Source organism: Myotis yumanensis, unplaced genomic scaffold (assembly GCF_028538775.1).
Source record: "Myotis yumanensis isolate MYYU_CA2020_CCGP unplaced genomic scaffold, mMyoYum1.0.hap1 SCAF_10, whole genome shotgun sequence".
Taxonomy (NCBI): domain Eukaryota; kingdom Metazoa; phylum Chordata; class Mammalia; order Chiroptera; family Vespertilionidae; genus Myotis; species Myotis yumanensis.
In genome coordinates, this window is record NW_027223761.1 from 11,792,463 (window position 1) to 11,801,655 (window position 9,193).

The 9,193-nt window shown below is 38.2% G+C and overlaps 1 pseudogene; it reads left to right on the forward strand.

Annotated features, from left to right (window-relative positions):
- The first annotated feature begins 4,224 nt into the window (after positions 1-4,224).
- On the forward strand, positions 4,225-7,101 carry LOC139017680 (mitotic spindle assembly checkpoint protein MAD2A pseudogene; annotated as a pseudogene).
- The last annotated feature ends 2,092 nt before the right edge of the window (positions 7,102-9,193 follow it).

Consider the following 9,193-nt stretch of genomic DNA (forward strand, 5'->3'; position numbering starts at 1 on the left):
AATTATAACATAGAGAATACCAAATATCCTAAGAAAGGGACAGAAAATAATAGTAGTACAATTCCAAAAGTGAGAGATAATTTCCTAATCTTAGAAAATAGAATGAGGAAAGTTTTATGAGGATTTTAGCTTTTTAACAGGGCTTGGGATGGCAAAATTGATTAGATTCAGACATGTAAAGAGTATGGGTGAAGGGATTTCCATTTTCTGTGAGGGAAGCACAGAAACAAAAGAAGAAATAAAAACAGGAAGTTATGTAGGAGAAGCATGAATAGATTTGTTAGAGCACAGGAATTCTGGCATGAATCTGATAGAAATAACTCAGTAAGGGCAAATTGGAATAATTTTTCTATTAATATTAAGGATTCAGTGATGGGTTCAGAAAATTAAATTAACATTGGAAAGGGATTTTAGGAAGCCCAGTGTTTCTATGATATCCATCAGCTTACTATATACTAAGTATTCCTTTCTGCCTTTTGTAGTATTGTTTAATGCAGGGGTCCTCAAACTTTTTAAACAGGGGGCCAGTTCACTGTCCCTCAGACAGTTGGAGGGCTGGACTATAGTTTAAAAAAAAAAAACTATGAACAAATTCCTGTGCACACTGCACATATCTTATTTTGAAGTAAAAAAACAAAACGGGAACAAATACAATATTTGTATTTGCATGTGGCCCGGGGGCCGTAGTTTGAGGAACCCTGGTTTAATGTGTCCCAGTTGGCACCAAATATGTATATTGTTTATATGATATACACAGTCATTGCCTCAGAGGAATACAAAATAATTAACAACTGAACCCAACAAATATCAATGTGCTTTCAGTGGAATTGTCCCTAAAAAGCATTATCAAATATGTTTAGCCAGCTTTTTGTAAATAGAGTTGCTATTGGCATTGGGGATGCGGCAGTTCTCAATGTGTGGGACTGCAGAAGAGTTGGCATCTATGGCTTGGAGAACTATATATACCCCTAGCCATCTCCCTTCACCAGTCATTGTGACACCCCCAAGTCCCCACATTTACTTTTGGATGCCTCAGGTGGAGGTGAGTGGCCTGAGGCAGAACATCCTTTGAGAACCACAGGCCCTAGCATACAGTGATTACACATAAAGTTTGTAAGTAAAGTGTCTAATACACGTCTCAGAGTGCATTCCTTATTATTTCCATCCTAGGGAGCACCGCAGGGAAGGAATTCTGTTTTGAATCAATGGGGAAACCCACATCGCATGTATCTATTTTGGGCTTTGACAGTGAGCCTTAGCAAAGTCCAGGCCCTTGGTAATCACGCCTCAAAGGAAGTTTCTTAACATCACATAATCCTTCATTTCAGTTTTTAATACAGAACTTTCTCTTTTTTGTCTAGTATCTAAGTACGTTGGTATCAATTTTCAAACGTGCTGATGAAATGCATCAGGGGGTTTGCTGACATTCATCTCAGGAAGGGAGAAAGCAGCTCTGAGCGTTGTGAGGACATTCTGTTGTCACTGGGATCCCATGCAGTGTGTGCCTCTCTAGTCTAGTCAACATGGCTGCCCTTTTTCTTCTTTTTACCCCATGATTTATCTCCACAGATGCCAATTTATGTGATCCTGAGTTCCTTTCTAATCATTCTCAACCCTGGTTCTTGAAGAACACTGACAAGAATGTGAAATGTCATGCCCTTTCTTCATTTGAACCATGCCTACCTTCTCGGTGACTTAGTTTAACTATAGAACTCTATTTCCTATTTTACCCATGGAATTTTGGGAATTCTACCCACTCATGCTAATCGATTTTCTCACATTATTATTCTTTTTTTGCCCATATTGTGTTCACTGAATGGGGCTGCAATAGCTTCAAGACATGGAGTTCTGGTGGCATTTTTTTCTTCCTTGCATGTCTTAATTGCTATAATTATATGCGCATGTAATGCTCTCTCTCATATATGAAACATGTATCAAACATTTGGAAACAAATGATGTTTATACAACATGTGGCTGTATTATTCCAAGTGGCTAGTATTTTGCTAATCATCCCTCTCTAGTAAGCAATGACATTGGCAGCAAGTAACTATGTGGATTACACACTCACATATTAGTCAGATGAAGGTGTGATTGCTGTTTCACCTGCCAAGGGACAAAATCATATTTAAGAGTAAAACTGTAGTTCTCTCTCAGGACCCAAAAGAAAGGAACACCTTTACAAAATATTAAGAGGAGCAGAGAAGGTGAGAGGAGGGAATGTAATCTAAACACCTACAATGTGTAATGAGAAGCTTAAGAAAATGCAAATGTCTTTCATTCATTTCTCAAACACCCTGAGAGACACTTCAATCATTCTCATTGACATTGTCCCTCCACTTTAAATGTTAGGAAATTCAGGCAGAATAAAGGCAAGTCACTTTCCCAAGGACACATGATGCATTATCAACACCAATTCACTTTGTTAACTCAAAGCCCTGGCTCAATTCACTCCCGCACATTTTCTTTTTTTTTTTTTTTTAATTTTTATTTTTTTTATTTTTTATTTTTCACTTAAAGTATTACAAAGGGTATTACATAAGTGTCCTTTTTTCCCCCCCCGCCCTTGACAAACCCCTACCCTCCCTTACCCCCCAGTGTCTTATGTCCATTAGTTATGCTTATATGCATGCATACAAGTCCTTCGGTTGAACTCTTACTCCCCTCCCTCCTGCCCCCCAACTCTCTCTGGCCTTCCCACTGCAGTTTGACAATCAGTTTGAGGCAGCTCTGCCTCTGTATCTATTATTGTTCAAAAGTTTGTAATGGTCTTTATTATCCATGAATGAGTGAGATCATGTGGTATTTTTCCTTCATTGACTGGCTTGTTTCACTTAGCATAATGCTCTCCAGTTCCATCCATGATGTTGCAAATGGTAGGAGTTCCTTCTTTTTAACAGCAGCATAGTATTCCATCGTGTAGATGTACCACAGTTTTCTAATCCATTCATCTACTGATGGGCACTTAGGCTGTTTCCAGATCTTAGCTATGGTGAATTGTGCTGCTATGAACATCTGGTTACATATATCCTTTCTGATTGGTGTTTCTGGTTTCTTGGGATATATTCCTAGTAGTGGGATCACAGGGTCAAATGGGAGTTCCATTTCCAATTTTTTGAGGAACCTCCATACTGCCTTCCATAGTGGCTGCACCAGTCTGCATTCCCACCAGCAGTGCACAAGTGTTCCTTTTTCTCCACATCCTCTCCAGCACTTGTCGTTTGTTGATTTGTTGATGGTGGCCATTCTGACAGGTGTGAGATGGTACCTCATTGTTGTTTTGATTTGCATCTCTCGGATGATTAGTGACTTTGAGCATGTTTTCATATGTCTCTTGGCTTTCTGAATGTCCTCTTTTGAAAGGTGTCTATTTAGATCCTTTGCCCATTTTTTGATTGGATTGTTTATCTTCTTTTTGTTAAGTTGTATGAGTTCCCTATAAATTTTGGAGATTAAGCCCTTATCAGATATGACGTTGGCAAATATGTTTTCCCAAGAGGTGGGTTTTCTTGTTGTTTTGTTGATGGTTTCTTTTGCTGTGCAGAAGCTCTTTGAGGGGCCACTGACAATCTCAGCCAGCTAGTCCATTTATCTGAGGAATCATTGCAACACATTCTTCAGATAGAGCAGTATTAATTTACATTCTTTCTGTACAAGTATCTGTGATAGGCCACATCTTCTACTTATTCCTGTGTATATTTAAGATCAAGGCCAGGTTGAACTTGGATTTGGAGTCCCATGAAAAATGCAGATCTAAGTTGAGTCTCTCTCTCTCTCATAAACTCTGTCGTTGGGCTGTTTACTAGATGTCTCTGAATATGTTTCATTGTATATGTACAGAATGATAGAATGATGATACCTACCTAAAAGAAAGGTTCTTTGGAAGAAAAGAAGTAACAACACGTAGATCTTCCAAACTTAATCCCTACACTCTCTTGGCATGCAACTTATTGTAACTTCTTTCTTATACCTCTGAGTTCAGTTACATCTCTGTGCAAACAGGAAACTCAAGGTGATGATACAAATAAGAACGCAGGATGAGGGTATGTTGGTGGAATTCTTTGAGGGCACAATTAAAGCAATCAGTGACTGGTGATCTATCACCTAGAAATAGTATGGGCTACTTTTCAGGACATTCCACTAAAACCAAATGCTGACTTTTCTTGTTAACATTGACATTCTCGGTGCCAGAGCAGGAAACGCGCCCCGGCTGCCTGCGGGCTGGCCATGGCCAGGCAGCAGTCCCTGGAGCAGGGCATCACCCTGCGCGGGAGCGCCGACATCGTGGCCGAGTTCTTCTGGTTCGGCATCAACAGCATTCTGTATCAGCGTGGCATTTACCGGGCGGAGTCCTTCACTCGGGTGCAGAAATACGGACTCCCCTTGCTTGTCACCGCTGATCCCGAGCTGGTGAAATACCTGCACACCGTGGTGGGACAGCTGAAAGATTGGCTGTGCATGTGCTCGGTGCAGAAGCTGGTGATGGTCATCTCGAATCTGGAAAACGGGGAGGTCCTGGAGAGGTGGCAGTTCGACGTTGAGTGCGACAAGATGGCCAGGGATGACGGTGCGCCCCGCGAGAAGTCTCTGCAAGCCATCCAAGCCGAGATCCGCTCAGTGATCAGACAGATCACGGCCACCGTGACCTTCCTGCCGCTGCTGGAGGTTTCCTGCTCCTTTGACCTGCTGATCTACACGGACAAAGACTTGGTTGTGCCTGAAAAGTGGGAAGAGTGCGGACCACAGTTCCTTGCCAACTCTGAGCAGGTCCGTCTGCGCTCCTTCACGACGACCATCCAGTGGTCGTGACGCAGTGGCCTACAAGTCCCCCGTCAGTGACTGAAGGTGCGCCCGGGAACGCGATGGAATCCCATGTGTGTTTCCTGAGACCAACTCAACTGCAGTTCCTGTTTGGTGGCATTGACTGTTTTTTTAGGCGGCGAAAACTTAACATCGTGCTTTCCTGAGCTGTGCACATTGTTCCATTTTTGGGTGCCTGCTTGTTTGACTTTGCATAGGGTTGGGTACTTGGTTGCGCACTCTTCAAAGGGAAGCAGCAGATCACCTCAGCCCTGTGATGGCAATTCCTTTGAAGGTGGTACCTGGAGACGGAAAACGTGTGCTATGAAGCTAAATGCCTTCCTGCATCAGAACTTTTGGTCAAGTAGCTTGACTCGGAGTCTAGGTGAATATGAAACAGCAAAAGAAGTCTGGATATTCAGAATCTTTGTGTATTTCTCAAATAACTGATAAACCATGCTAACGGTATTCCTAGAAGGCCTTTTTGCCATTTACTTCATTTGTATAATTGCCATATTGAAAAAAATAATAATTATTCGACTTTCATGTATATAACTTACAAAGCTGTTGTTTCTCCTGTTTAAATTCTGATGCTGAACACTTAATGTCTTTTTTGTGTTTTATAAAATCAAGCTTTAAATGACAATGATAAATACAGTTAAATGTACATGTTTTGTTTTTTAAAAAAAGAAAAAATATTCTCAACATGAACACTGACAGCCTTTATTTCTACTGTTCCTAAATTCAAAGTTTGTATGTTTGCAGTGGGCAATTTGCCTATGCAAAATGGATTACTGTGCACTGGGGTGTACAGTTATTTTTAAGACAATATACATTGATCCTTTTCAGGTTTACCGGTGATACCTGAGAGCCAGGATACACATGGGATGGCACTATTCATGAACTCAGCCAGTGTGGCAATGTTTTCAATTCTGACATGCTTCAGTACAAGTAGATATAATTCAAGGAAAATCATTCATGAGTATCCCTACGGAACTGAAAAAAAAATGTATGTGAAGCAAATATTACTATGGGGGAGTATGTTGTCTGCAACTGTGTTTTGGCAAAACTTTGGGATACGATAATAAGCTAGCTTGGCTATAAGTAAGTTTCAGTGGTTAAGTAAATCCAAGGGTTTGCAAGATAGCAAGAAAGGTTGTCCCATTATGTTTAACTTCATTTCCTAAAGCAAGAGATCAATCTTTTGGATCTTGTTAAGGAGTTCTGAAAAGGTTAGTTGGTTGCATTGGCAACACATAAATGATATCTTTTTAATCCAAGGCTAGTGTTGTGTTCTAATTTTCAAGTTTGTTGTTTTTTTATTGTTGTTTTGTTTTACAAAAGAGAATGAATGAAAACACCCCATCTATAATCTCTTTAGCATAAAATCATGAAGGAAAAAAGGCTTTTCAAAAACCTCTTAGGAAAGAAGATAAGGCATTAGCATTTGTGGAATGTTATTTACGAAAAGAAGAATCTGCAAGGGACTGTGTAAATAAGCATTGAATTCTGCTAGAGCCCTTTAATATGGAGGTAGTTTTTTCCCTTCATCCTGCAAAACTAAGCCACGTTCCTATTAAACAGGCAATGCAGCTAAAGGCTTGGCCAAGGGTGCACAGGTTGGCATCGGCATTGGTGGTGCTACAACTTGAATTCAGATTCCTTTGACTTTGATGAAAGATTTGTTTTTCATATTCCATTGCTACCTTCTCAAAAGGTGCTTTGTTTTTAAAATGGAATTGCATTGCCCTTAGGGAAAAAGATGCAATTGATTAAATAGAACATTGGAGGGCCAAGTACGTGTACCTATAGAAGACTCCTTTATTAGCCGTCAGCTTACCAAACTATTACACAATGTAATAGAATACTCTTGATAAAGCTTTCTGTTATGTCTAAATGTAAGGTATATGTTTGAAAAAACCACCTATTGAAATGTGAAAGAAAAATACAGTTTAACCGTGTTTTCTAACCATTTGGATTCTTTAAAAAAAATTTAAAACATAGTATTTTATCTCACTCATGTTCTTTAGCTACATTGTAGGCAAGTACATTTCAAAGGTGGTCTATACAGATCACTTGTATGAGAGACATAGCAAAATAGAGATATGAAAAGGGAGCAGTGTAAATACCTTATTGGCAGTGTTGCAAAAGACGGAAAACAAATGCTTTATGTCACAGAAGTCTGTTGTTATTTCTAGTCTGGGAAATTGCAGTCCAGTCCTATTGCTTCATCTTTCACATGTTGAGAAAGCTGTAGCAGATACGTGTGAAAGGAACAGCACCGTCTTATCTTTGCTTTCTTAATATACATCAGGAAAATGGATGTTGCTAAGTGTCATTTCTACAGAAAATGCACTCTCTTCACCCTAGAGTAGAACTGATATTGGAGAATTCTAAGGAATTAGTTGGTGGGTTGGAAGAGGGGAGACATAGAGTTTGTCTTAGAAAATTATGCTTACCTTAATTATATTGTAAATATTCCAGCAATTATGCTTAGCATCTATTCCTGGTTGTTTCCTAACAGATAAAAACTACAAATTGGTGGTGACAAGAGGTAGGCTAAAAAAATCCAAGAATTCTTTCTTGTGAAATTCTTCCTTGGAAATATGGTAATTTTGTGTTGGCAAAGAATAATTCAGTATTGTTAAATAAAAATAAAATTAGCACTGACTTTAATTTTAAAAGAGGAAAACCCCAAAGGATAGCAGTTACATCTTGGAGATAAAGAGGAATGACAGGTAAAATTTATTGAATGGTTACTTTTTTTTGAAAACTACATATGGAACTTTATATTAATTCAGATAATTCTCATGATAGTCCTCTAGGAAAGCAGGGTTTGTTCTATTTTACCTGTGAGGAAACTACATTTCCATTTGAGAGGTAATAACAGCATAAACAACTGGCTCAAGCTACAGATAACTCAGCCAATAACCAGAGATGTGAAATAACTTGCCCAAGTTGTAGAAGGCAAGGATGGAATTAGAAACTAGGTCTGCTTCATCCTTAAGGTCATGCTTTTTCCATGTCTTCACACTTCTTACTACTTATCCATACTTCTGGCAAATGATCCCATCATTGGTATTGATTTGTTGTGGGCTCTAATAGGTAACATGAAGTATATACATTAGAAAATATGAAAATGGCAATAAAATCTTGAATAGTTTCAAATTGGGTGACGTGTAAAATGAAATGGAAAACACAAGAAGGGTAAAGGGGTATCATCCAATGATGGTCTAGAAACATCTATAATGGTTTAATCTTTTAAGGACAATATTATTGAATTATAACTATCAAAATTACTCCTTGTAATGTCAGAGTGGGCAATTTAGTAAAGTGGAGAAGAATAATTGACCTTCATATTTGCATTTAATGTTATGAATGAATCAAGAGCTGTATAGATGACAGATTAGTGACATCCCAAGGGAAGAGCTACTTATAAATGGATCTGTCATCCCTAACTTAGATCAGTATGACTAAATGTTTTGAAGAAGTTGTTCATCTAAACAAAATTGGTCAAACTACTTAGCTTCATGATCCTTAACATCTTCATTTATATTTTTTTCCACTAGATCAGTGGTTCTCAACCTTCCTAATGCCACGACCCTTTAATACAGTTTCTCATGTTGTGGTGACCCCCAACCATAAAATTATTTTTGTTGCTACTTCATAACTGTAATTTTGCTACTGTTATGAATTGTAATGTAAATATCTGATATGCAGGATGTATTTTCATTGTTACAAATTGAACATAAGTAAAGCATAGTGATTAACCACAAAAACAATATGTAATTATTTATGTGTTTTTTAATGGTCTTAGGTGACCCCTGTGAAAGGGTCATTCGACCCCCAAAGGGGTCTCGACCCACAGTTTGGCGACCCACAGGTTGAGAACTGCTGCACTAGATTGACATGATTTGGATACATTTTTCAACTTTAAAATAAGATATTTTATTTGTCCCAGAAAAAGAAAGTATTTAGCAGAGCAAAGAAGAAAATTTTATTTTACTAACCCATAGAGTTGTTTTCATTGGAAAATAAAATCAATATGTGAAAATAAAATCAACCTTTTCAAAGTCATTTTTATTTGTTTATTTTTAATTTTGACAATTTTGATATTACCTATGGATATACATTTTATATTTTTTAATAAAACATTAGAATATTTTTAAATAATTACCATGCAATATGAACAATATCACCATATGATGTGAAGCTGAATTGTCTTATAAATGGGTAAAGGTGCCAGTGCTAACATTACATTCTGTGAGCAGTCAAATAAAGCAGGTGCTCAAGAATTTCAAATGCCCTCAAGTGCCAGTTCCTTAATTACAAGCACTCACAATGCCAACCTTATTATGTTCAGGAGTATAGCTAAAGGAGATAATGGGATCTTAGT